We start from the raw sequence: 12,324 nt of genomic DNA, 5'->3' as shown, positions 1-12,324 counted from the left end.
GTTTTTAGTCATTGGCCTTATTTATACTTGTGTATTATTAATAGATTCCAGAAATTTGACTAGCTTGGAATGATTAGTTTTTAAAAAACTGGAGTTTAAAGCGAATAATGATTTTTTGTAATTTGGTAAAAAATACCCTTCAGAATAGAAAATTTAGTATCAGAAATACGAAAAATATTTCAATATGAAATTGTAAATTGTAGGTTACTTATTTCCCAAAAACTTGGTTTGAAACAATTTTTTCTACGGCAAAAATTGAGTGAATCGTAAATGAGTATACAATCGAAAAACATTGATTTTTTAGATATAAAACTAACAATTTCGTTAGCGAATAAATCGAAAATTATTAATTTTATCAAAAAAATAATAGAACGTTTTTTGCTTAGAATGAATGCTTTTATTAACTTTTGAGGTCCAAATTTAATAAAAAAAATTTCACCCCCAGATGGGGTGGTAACCACCCCCATGGTAACAGTGCCTTTCGGCATCATATAGATTTTGATCCTTGGACTATCCATTACTTATTCTCAAATTTTCAATCAAATCGATTCATTCTGTAAGAATTGCGAGGTGAAAAGCTTCGGTTCCTGGATTATTATTATTTTTTTATATTTTTTGAGAAACTTTATTTTTATTAGATCATAAGTTGAGCTTATTTGATTTGCTTTGTAGTAAACTCGTATAAGGAGTAAATGGAACTTACATCAGTTCATACCATGAAATGTATATGCATTTGTGGTTTAATGCCATTTGTGTTAAATCGATGAAAGCATTTCCTAACAATTCTAACTATCCGTAATATGCTTTGAACTGTTTGTGATATTACTGCACCATTTCTCCTAAAAGCATAACTGACAACAAGTTTGGAAAAGTTTAGGAAATACCTTGTCTTAAGTAAATTTTATTTAAAAACTTTAAATAAAATTTAAATTATAATTGTTAGCATATTATGTTTTATTAAGTTTATCATAAAATTATTAAAATTAATTTTAGCCCACTGTGCAAACACAGCGATTAGAATATTTAAATATTTGTAACTAATTAATTGATTGGTTGACTTACCTGTTAAGGAGGGACAATCATAATTGTCCTATCTTACATTTCGAACATTTGTACTTATGGTAGTGGTCTTTTCGGGCCGCTGATCACAGTTTAAAGAAGCAGAAGAAGAAAAAGAAGATTATTAAGCTTCTTGACAAGTGACGTCCGCGCATCACTGTTTTTTTTATTTTTATTTTATTTTTATCGCACAAGACATGGGTGGGTTCAAAAGAATCAATGGGGGGGGGGGAGCGTACAAATGTTCGAAATGTAAGATAGGACAATTATGATTGTCCCTCCTTAACAGGTAAGTCAACCAATCAATTAATTGTCCTTCACATAACATTTCGAACATTTGTACTTATGGTAGGCTGTTGAAAGATTAAACAATATTGTGCGATAAATAAACAAAAGTACATTGCAATCCAAAAATGAATAGTACTTAGCAATTTTTTTTTAGAAACTTTACACAAAATATATACATATGTATACCTAACTAACATATTAGAGCAATTATTAATTAAGATTCCTGTTTATATTTTAATTATATGAGATGTGTACCTTCAACCAGGTACAAATAAACATAATAAGAAAATTAATGTTCTTACTAATATTAGTAACCTACACATGTAATATAATTACAATTATATACAATTACATGGACTCACCAGACAATACGGTTTTGCAAAGAGTCCGTAATCTTTTGCTAGAGGTTTATTATAAAAAATATTGAATACTTGAGAATTTTCTGTCCATCTCGCCGTCTCTCTAATATCTTCTATAATCCAGTTCTAACTCCCGCTGAGGCAGATGCATGTCTGACACTATACGCTTTAAAAATATTAGTGTCTATATTTTTAATTTAAAAAAATGTTATAACCATCTACTCAACGCCTGGGTAGATGTTGCTTTATACGTCTCTTTTTTTTTGTTTTTAGTTATAAACAAATTGTCTTCCGATTGAGGACGAATGTTTTAGAAATCTCTAAACACCCTCAACTGTGTTTTTTGTTTTAAATAGGTTGATATTTGTTTATTTATTATAGTCTTTATCCTATGTTATATCAAAATGTCAATTTTATCTTGATCCATGAAAATATTTTGAATTTTTATTAGGTACAGGATTTGCAACCTCTGAACTGAAGTGAGTGCAATCAACATTACAAGTTTGTAAGTAAGATCTTTCAGGGAAAGGCTTGTGAGACGAAATAATGTTTCTAAATAAAGTAATACTGGTAGAGGGTCCTAAGTTAATTAATATTTGGGCAATTAAGGTTTGAGGTTATATATACATTTGTAAAAAAAATTTAAAAATGTTTTTATAATATTCTAGGATATCTTCTATCAACGCCAATGCAGCACTGTGAAAGTTTATACGAGCTATAACTATAATCCTGTTCTACGATAGATTTAATAAAATTAAAATTTGATAATTTATAAGCAAAATGGTTATTATTTTATACTAAACCGTCACCATCTCTTGAAAACTGTATCAACAGATTTAGTGGTTTGTTGTAATAGATGGGATGGAATCCTCAGGAATGCCTTTTCTTAAAAAGCCTGACAGGAATATGGAAACCCAAAGGATGTCCTGGATATAAAAGCCCAAAAAAAAATTCTAGATTAAATTTTTATCAGGTCCATAATTATCTTTTTGGTTGTGTAAGGTGTGGTGGTCAAAGGTTGTGTACCAAGGCTGAAAAACATAAAATTTAAATCCATGCCAATCTAGAGTTAAGGCATTGGCTTTCTCTGATCCGGGGTCAGGGTTCAAAATTACATACCTTGTACATTTTTTTTTTTTAGGATATGTGGCAAACTCATCGATTTCTGGAATAAGAAGCTGCTCAAAAATTATAGTAACACAATTATCACTTAAAGAATACCTACTCTGTTTCTATTTTTAAAGATCTTGATTCCGAGTCAGGCAAAAGCATTTTTTTTTACTGTTATAGATGCAAAAATAATTTTTAAATTCCTATTTTCACAGAATTATTAAACTTATCTGCAAATGTTGAGTACTGTACACTACCCATCTTGTTAATGCAAGACACAGCTGTTGCGTTATTTATTCCTAGCAAAATGTTACAATTCCTATATTCGTTGAAAAAGGATTTCAAGCCACTATATGCTGCTAGTAACTGAAGTACATTTATATGTTGTTGTTGTTCATGACTCCAAAAACCATGAGTTTTGTTATCAATACAGCATACCCGCCATGCTAAAAGATATATGCATCGCAAAATATTTCAAGTATATAATTGGATTATTTTATATTTTGCTCACTAATTGGTATGTTATTTAACCACCAATTGTAATCGTTTTTAAGTATTTAGGTATGGTCATTTTAGTGTTATAACTATTAGTTTAAGAAAGAGGCTACTTTTCTTTTTTATTTATTTATATATTTTTTTTTAGTATAATTTTCCATATTGAATTTCCATAAATGGACGAACTGTTACAAACTGACCGATTAAGGCTGCAAATGATCTTATTTTACATGTACTTTTATTTTTGATGTTCTGAATACTCTTAGATTTTTTTTTGTCAGCAGGTGCAAAATATATCCGGTTCGAATCAAACGTAAAACCAAGAAAAGTTATATTTTGTGTGGGTGAAAGTATACTTTTCTTTTTTTTTTATTTATAGTAAATCCCAAGCAGAAAAAACATAGAAAATGTTTAAACAATATTTTCTTTACATTTTAAATATGATTTTGAAATTGGTAAATGGTCCTCTAAAAAATTGACAAAAGTAAAGCCTCCTGTTATTAGATTATTTAGGGCTGGTTTTAAAGTTTTTGTAAATATAAAAGCAGAGATATTATTCAAACCAAACGGTAAACAGTTTAATTAATATAAAAAATTCTGTACTTAAATTTTAAATATTTTTTAGAATTTTAATGAACAGGAATAGCAAAATAGACAACTTTTAAATCTATTTTTGCCATAACCCTTGAAAATGAGCTTGAGGACTGACCTATTATAGTCTTCCAGCTTAAAATATGTGGCTTCTATAAAATAATTCAATTGTTTTAAATTCAAAACAAAATCTCTGATTTCCGTCCTTTTTGGGCACAAAAAACTACGAAAAATAAATTGTCCTTTTGTATGTGAAGAAGGAGAAATAGTAATTTTTAATTACTTTTCAAGTTATTTTTTTTTTTTGTCATACGACCAGTTTGTGTCTATGAGAACTTTTGGTGCTCTCTCTTCAGAGAGCGTTGTTTTAAATAAAATATTAAAACCTTAGACCCAACTTAAAACTTTCTTATCTGAAGTAATCCCTTTCCATATTTTAATACAGTTAGCCATATTACCCTATTAATTTTTATTGACCTTTAGTATGACATTCTGGTTGTTCTCATTTGCTTTTGGTACTGCTGTCTGTTCGATTGTTTGTATCTCGATGCTAGTAGAGGGTGATTTGAGTACTGACTTTGTCCAAATCTTGGTCTGCTCAAGGTTGGATTGAAGTTTAAACGCTGCTGATTAAAGTTGCTAGATTCTGAAAGAACTCTTGATGGATGCTGAGTGGAAACAGCAGCTTGGCTTTGTGGTACAGTCTTTGGATAAACAGTGGTCTTTTGTGGCTTCGTAATGACTTCGAGATGACTTAATAAAGCTGATTTTGTATCTTTGTTTAATATTTTTGACAAAACCAAACAAAAATTTATTGTAAGTACACTTACTAACTTTGTAATATCAAGGTAGACGATAAAAATCAACGCAGAATGTGCAAAAAGTAGTTAAATATATTTTATTCTATTCTAAACTTCTGGGCTACTATAAGTAACTCTGCGAAATAGAAGTAGCTCAAAATAAAGATTCTCTGGGCTACTAAAAAAAGTACCCTCTTCTAGTTTTATTGTTTGAGGACAAACCAAACAAACATTTAATGTAATCAGTAAACTTACTACCCTCGTAATATGAAATCTAGGCAAAATGTGCATAAAGTAGTTGAATAAATACATTTTATTGTATTCTAAACTTCTGGGCTACATTAAAGTACCTCGGAGAAGCATATAAAAAAATCATAAAGATTGTCTGGGCTGCTAAAAAGTACCCTCTGCTGTAATTTTATTGTTTGAAGACAAACCAAACAAAAAACTTGGTGTAATTAAACTTGCTTGTAACCTTAAATCGAAGTAGAATTTACAAAAGTAGTGAAATAAATATAATTCCATTGTATTCCAAACTGCTGGGCTACTGTAAAAATACCTCTGAGAAATAGAAGCAGATAAAATGATCATAAAGATTGTCTAGGCTACTAAAAAATACCTCCGCTCTAGTTTTATTGTTTGAACACAAAACCAAACAAATAATTTAGTGCGAGTAAACTTGCTTGTAACGTGAAATCGAAGTAAAATTTACAAAAGCAGTTAGACTAATATATTTTGTTCTATTCTAAACGTTTGGACTACTGTAGAGTACCTCTGGAAAATAGAGGCAGGTCAAATAATCATAAAGATTTTTTGGGCTGCTTAAAAGCACCCCTGCTCTAATTTTATTGGTAAACCCTTTATTTTGTTCTAAAATTAAACCTTTGGGCTATAATTTTATTGTTAAACCCCTAACAATTTAGTCTGTATTACTTTGGGCTACTTTAAGGTATCCTTATTGACACAAACAATATAAATTTTTGCATAATATCATGTCTGTCGGACATTTTGCTACAAAATAAATATTAATAGGAAAACCAGTGCAGTGTGGCAACATAGCGCCTGTTACATCTCTGTGTGTTTTGACAATACTATTGACGTTTTGAGTATTTCGAATAGGGAAGAAGGCGAGATATAGTAACTATGACAACAGAGAAAATATATTGATAACAACAAAAAAGGACCCCAAGTTTGAATTTGATTAAAATTGTCATTTCGTAAATATTAAATATTTATAGTTCGATCTATTCACACATAATTTAATTTATCTAACATAAAATAATTCAAAAATATCTTATAAATAACTTGGTCTTTTCGGATAAAACCCAAAAATATCATATAAATACCTTAACTCTACCAGTTTCTGTTGCAAATTTTCATATTTCCGCCTCTTTCGGGATACATAATTATTCTCTGATGACTTTTGTGGTATTTTAAACACTTTCTAATAATTTTTATAAAACTATTTGGAAAACACTTGTGATCAGTACACGCACAGAAAAAAAACAGTGGTGCGCGGACGTCACTTGTCAAGAAGCTTAATAATCTTCTTTTTCTTCTTCTGCTTCTTTAAACTGTGATCAGTGGCCCGAAAAGACCACTACCATAAGTACAAATGTTCGAAATGTTATGTGAAGGACAATAAATATTTATTGGAAATAATACATATAATATACAGGGTGTCCCGAAAAGATTGGTCATAAATTATACTACACATTCTGGGGTCAAAAATAGTTCGATTGAACCTAACTTACCTTAGTACAAATGTGCTCATAAAAAAAGTTACAGCCCTTTGAAGTTACAAAATGAAAATCGATTTTTTTCATAATATCGAAAACTATTAGAGATTTTTTATTGAAAATAGACATGTGTCATTCTTATGGCAGGGACATCTTAAAACAAAATTATAATGAAATTTGCCCACCCCATAAAAATTTATGGGGATTTTGTTCCCTTAAACCCCCCCAAACTTTTGCGTACGTTCCAATTAATTCATTATTGTGGTACCATTAGTTAAACACAACGTTTTAAAAACTTTTTGCCTCCTAGTATTTTTTCGGTAAACCAGTTTTTATTGAGATGCGGCTTATTTTTCAATATATTTACGTAAAAATTTTATGGGGGTTTTGTTCCTTTAAACCCCCCAAATATTTGTGTGCGTTCCAATTAAACTATTATTATGGTACCATTAGTTAAACACAGTGTTTTTAAAAAAACAAAAGATGTAGATCTTTGAAACACACTCAGTGATCAAAAGATCCACAGGTACTGGTTTAACGACCACTCGTACGAAATCAAACAGATGAAATAGAGAATGTGGAAAAATCCCCTTACGAATAATTCACACATCCATGTGTGAATTATTCGTAAGGGGATTTTTCCACATATATCATTTGTTTGTGTTTTTAAAAGTTTTGCCTCTTAGTCTTGTTTTCATAAGTCACCTTTTATCGAGATGTAGCTTCTTTTTCAAAATATACCTAAAAATGTAAATTATAAATAAATTTTTAGATTATTATTAACAGGTCTCTATAATCGTACTTAACCATATACAAATATGTGGTGCATTCGACAAATATTCAAAATATCTCGATAAACACTAGCTTATCGAAAAAGTACTGAGATGCAAAAACGTTTTAAAATAATGTGTTTAACTAATGGTGCCACAATAATAATTTAATTGGAACGTACACAAAAGTTTGGGGGGTTTAAGGGAACAAATCCCCCATAAAATTTTTATGGGGTGCACAAATTTTACTTAAATTTTTTTTAAGATGTTGCTGCCATAAAAATGCCACATGTCCATTTTCAATAAAAAATCTCTGAGAGTTTTCGATATATGAAAAAAAATCGATTTTCATTTTGTAACTTCAAAAAGCTGTAACTTTTTTTGTGTGTATTATTGTATATAGGTAAATGAGGTTCAATCAATTTATTTTTGACCCCAGAATCTGTGGTATAATTTATGATCAATATTCTCGAGACACCCTGTTTAATATAATATGTACTTAAATCTACAATTTGGGAACACAAAAAGCTTACGTGAGAAATAATAATCATGTATAATATGTATAATCTTATAAATTCCTAATGCGACACGTCGTACAGTTTGTCCTGGACATTTCGCGATCACAATGACTGCCGGATAATTTTATGATTTATATTTAATATTTTTATTTTTATCACAATGTATAAAAAATGTTTTAGAGGGAAATTATTTTTTTTTCATTTTTTAAGATTGTTTAGGAAATCAAAGCTAAATCAGTTGTGTTTAACTAATTTAACATTGTATTTAACTAATTGAAATAATTATTACCGCAGTAATAATTTAATTAGAACGTACACAAAACTTTGGGGGAGTTTAAGTGAACAAAACCCCCATAATATTTTATGGGGTGTACAAATTTCACTGTTATTATTTTTTGAGAGTCGCTACTATAAGAACACCACATGTCCATTTTTAATAAAACATCTCTAATAGTTTTCGATATTTTGGAAAATATCGATTTTCATTTGGTAAATTCAAAGGGCTGTTATTCTTTTTATATGCACATTTGTACTACGGTAAGTTAGGTTCAATCGAACTACTTTTGATCCGAGAATATGCGATTTAATTTATGACCTGCATTTTTGTTGTATACCCTGTATGACCCTGTATATTTCTTACTTACAACACTATGCTAAGTTGGAAGTTGGGTTGTACTCCCATAAGACCTTTTAATTTAAATTTAATACAAACTTGTTAAATTAACTATTGCTAAATTGTACAAATTTGTGCATTGATACTTTGAATGATAATATTTGTTAGAGAATCAAGATGACTTATTATACAGGGTGCAACAAAAAGGTAGATAGTAAATTAGATCACATATTCTGTGACCAAAAATAGTCCGATTGAACCAACTTACTTCTACAACTTACTTCTACTTACTAAAACAAATGTACCTACACATAAAAAGATTTATATTGAAAATAGACATGTTGTTTTTTATGGCAGAAACATCTTTAAAAAAATAATAACAGTGAACATTATATTAGTGCAGCGGATGTGTGAAACTATTGTGCATTTAATGATAGAAGTATATAATTTGGACCACATATACTGCACATATTATATAGGTTCAAATTTAGATATGAGGCCATCTCAGATTTTGGCTTTTACAAAAATGGCGGGGATTCAAAATGGCGACTATACATTGTGACTAATAGCACGATAACTTTTGAACGAGACTTCAGATTTCAACCAAATTTGGTATATAGGTTATTTTTTTGATGTATAAGATTGAGGTGCTGAACCGGAAGAATCGGTAGAAACCAAAAAAACACAAACATAACTTGTGTTTTTTTGGTTTTTATGTAAAAATATGCTGTTTATTTTCAATTCTTTCACCCTGTATGTATTAATTTTTCAAAAAGTTAATACCACCATTGAAAAGAGCGTAAAAATACTTTTTAGGAAATATTTTTAACTTTTAGTTATGTTAATTACCATTTAATAAATGCAAGACGTATCTTCACATGTATCTATATGCGGCAGATTCGTGCAAATATTATAAGAATAATTATTGTGCATTTAATGGTAGAAGCATATAATTTGGACCACATATACTACACATATAAAGGTTCAAAATTAGGTAGGAGGCCATCTCAGATTTTCCTTTTACAAAAATGGCGGGCATTCAAAATGACTGCTATACATATGTGACTAATAGCCCGATAACTTTTGAACGACACGTCAGATTTCAACCAAATTTGGTATATAGGTTCTTTTTTTGATGAATAATATCGAGGTCTTGAACCGGAAGAATCGGTTTACCAGAAATTGTGTTTTTACTGTTTTTTTTTATGTAATAATATGTTGTTTCTTTTTCAGTTACCTATGGGCGGCAGATTACTTTTGAATGTCTGCCATTTTTGTAAAAGACTAAATCTGAGATGGCCTCATATCTAAATTTGAATCTTTGTATGTGTGTTATGTGTGGTCCCAAATTATATGCTTCTGCCATTAAATGCACAATAATTCTTATATTATTATTTGCACGAATCTGCCGCACATAGGTACCTACAAACATGTGAAGAAACGTTATGCATGTATTAGATGGTAATTAATATAACTAAAGAGTTCAAAATATTTCCTAAACAATATTTTTACGCTCTTTTCAACGCCGGTATCACATTTTTGAAAAATTAGTATATACAGGGTGAAATACTTCAAAAAGAAACAATATATTTTTACATAAAAAAATAGTAAAAACACAAATACTAGTAAACCGATCCTTCTGGTTCAAGAGCTCGATATTATTCATCAAAAAAAGAACCTATATACCAAATTTAGTTGAAATCTGACATCTCGTTCAAAAGTTATCGTGCTTTTAGTCACATATGTATAGTCGCCATTTTGAATGCCCGCCATTCTTGTAAAAGGAACAAAAATTGAGATGGCCTCGTATCTAAATTTGAACCTCTATATGTGTAGTATATGTGGTCCAAATTATATGCTTCTACCATTAAATGCACAATAATTCTTATAATATTTGCATGAATCTGCCGCATATAGGTACATGTTAAGAAACGTTTTGCACTTAATAAATGGTAATTAACATAACTAAAAAGTTAAAAATATTTCTTAAAAATCTTTTACTCTCGTTTTAATGGCCGTATTAACTATTTGAAAAATTAATACATACAGGGTGAAATAATTGAAAAAAAAACAACATATTTTTTGTACTGGTAAACCGATCCTTCCGATTCAAGACTTCGATCTTATACATGAAAAAAATAACCTATATACCAAATTTGGTTGAAATCTGAAGTCTTGTTCAAAAGTTATCGTGCTATTAGTAACATATGTATAGTCGCCATTTTGAATCCCCGCCATTTTTGTAAAAGGCAAAATCTGACATGACCTCCTATCTAATTTTGAACCTTTATATGTGTAGTATATGTGGTCCAAATTATATGTATGCTTCTATCATTAAATGCACAATTCTTATATTTGCACTAATCTGCCGCACTATATTTGTATACGTTCCAATTAAATTATTATTGTGTACATGGTGGTACCATTAGTTAAACACAATGTTTTTAAAACTTTTTTGTCTCTTTCAGTTTTTATCGTGAAATTTTGATCATTTGTAAAATCCACTGTAAATGGGTAAGTAAGATTATAGAACATTATCATAATATTATTACCACAAATTACTTAACACAAATATGTGGCGGATTTTACAAATGTTCAAAATCTTGATAAAAACTGGCTTATCGAAAAAGTATAAGAGAAAAAACTTTTAAAAACATTGTGTTTAACTTATGGTACCACACCACAATAATAATTTAATTGGAACGACACAAACATTTGGAGGTATTTAAGGGAAAAAACCCTCATAAAATTTTTATGGCTTGCACAAATTTTAGTGTTACTTTTCTAAGATGATCTTGCTGCCATAAGAAAGCCCCATGTCCATATTCAATATAAAATCTCTAACAGTTTTGGATAATTGGAAAAAATCGATTTTCATTTTGTAAGTTCTACGTACCTTTTTTTTATGTGCACATTTGTATTTGTACTAAAGTAAGTTAGGTTCCATCGAACTATGTTTGGTCCCAGAATATGTGATTTAATTTACGACCCACCTTTTTGTTAAACCCTGTGTAATAGTTCTTTATATACTTTTGGATTATCCATTTCTACCAATTAAAGTATATTAAGATGTTATTTAAACTTGTGACATAAGTCACGCAAAACGCCATATAATAAAGTACCATAATTTCGTTTAAAATTTATCACACCACTTCTGCAACTTAAGGTAATTTTACTTATAAAGGGCTAAAACAAGTCCAATTAAGCTCGAGAAAAAATAACAAACAACACAATTTTCGAGCTTTCTACTTATTTAGGTTAAAGCGGAAAAATGGAATGGCTCAAAATTTCGAAGTTTCTGAAAATTAATGTTTAGCTCTTAATTAATTTTAATTTATGAAAGTATTTTTTACAACAGTCTAATAGTAGGAGAGCTTTGGATGCTAAATTTTGCAGATGTTAAAGCTTCATGAGCACGTTCGTTGTGTTGTGAAGATTAGGTCCTTAACCCAAAAGAAGTTAAGTTTGCCATTTTAGTGGGGTTTTTTCCAAAAACACTGAATTTATATCTTTTTTTTACAAACTACGATATCTAATTTATTTATTACACCAAATCTACTAATTTATCTAATTACAAATTCAAGAATACCGCACCCGTTACATATCAAAGTACACCGACGGTTTCAAATTCACAACTGACCTACAATTCCAAAAACCCCTATTTATACATTATTACAATGTTCCAGAATAAGAAAGATTATTACGAAAGAATTCATATTATTCTAAAATAACAATCGAAGGATTATTAACATAAATATCAAATAAGCATTTTCTAGAATGAAAAAGAAATATCGAGGTGCGTACCTGTTAAAAAGGTCCCCCTTTTAAATGCATTCACAAACACATAAATCAAATTCAGTAAACCAAAATGGGTCTCTTAAATTATAATAAATAGGCCAGGAACTTTCCCGTTTTAGATTTTCAATATTTTGAAAGTTAGGAGGACGCATACATACCATTATGCGACCATAAGTAATTGGTT

The sequence above is a fragment of the Diabrotica virgifera genome, chromosome 7, assembly GCF_917563875.1.
Source record: "Diabrotica virgifera virgifera chromosome 7, PGI_DIABVI_V3a".
Taxonomy (NCBI): domain Eukaryota; kingdom Metazoa; phylum Arthropoda; class Insecta; order Coleoptera; family Chrysomelidae; genus Diabrotica; species Diabrotica virgifera.
This window is presented reverse-complemented; position numbering follows the sequence as displayed.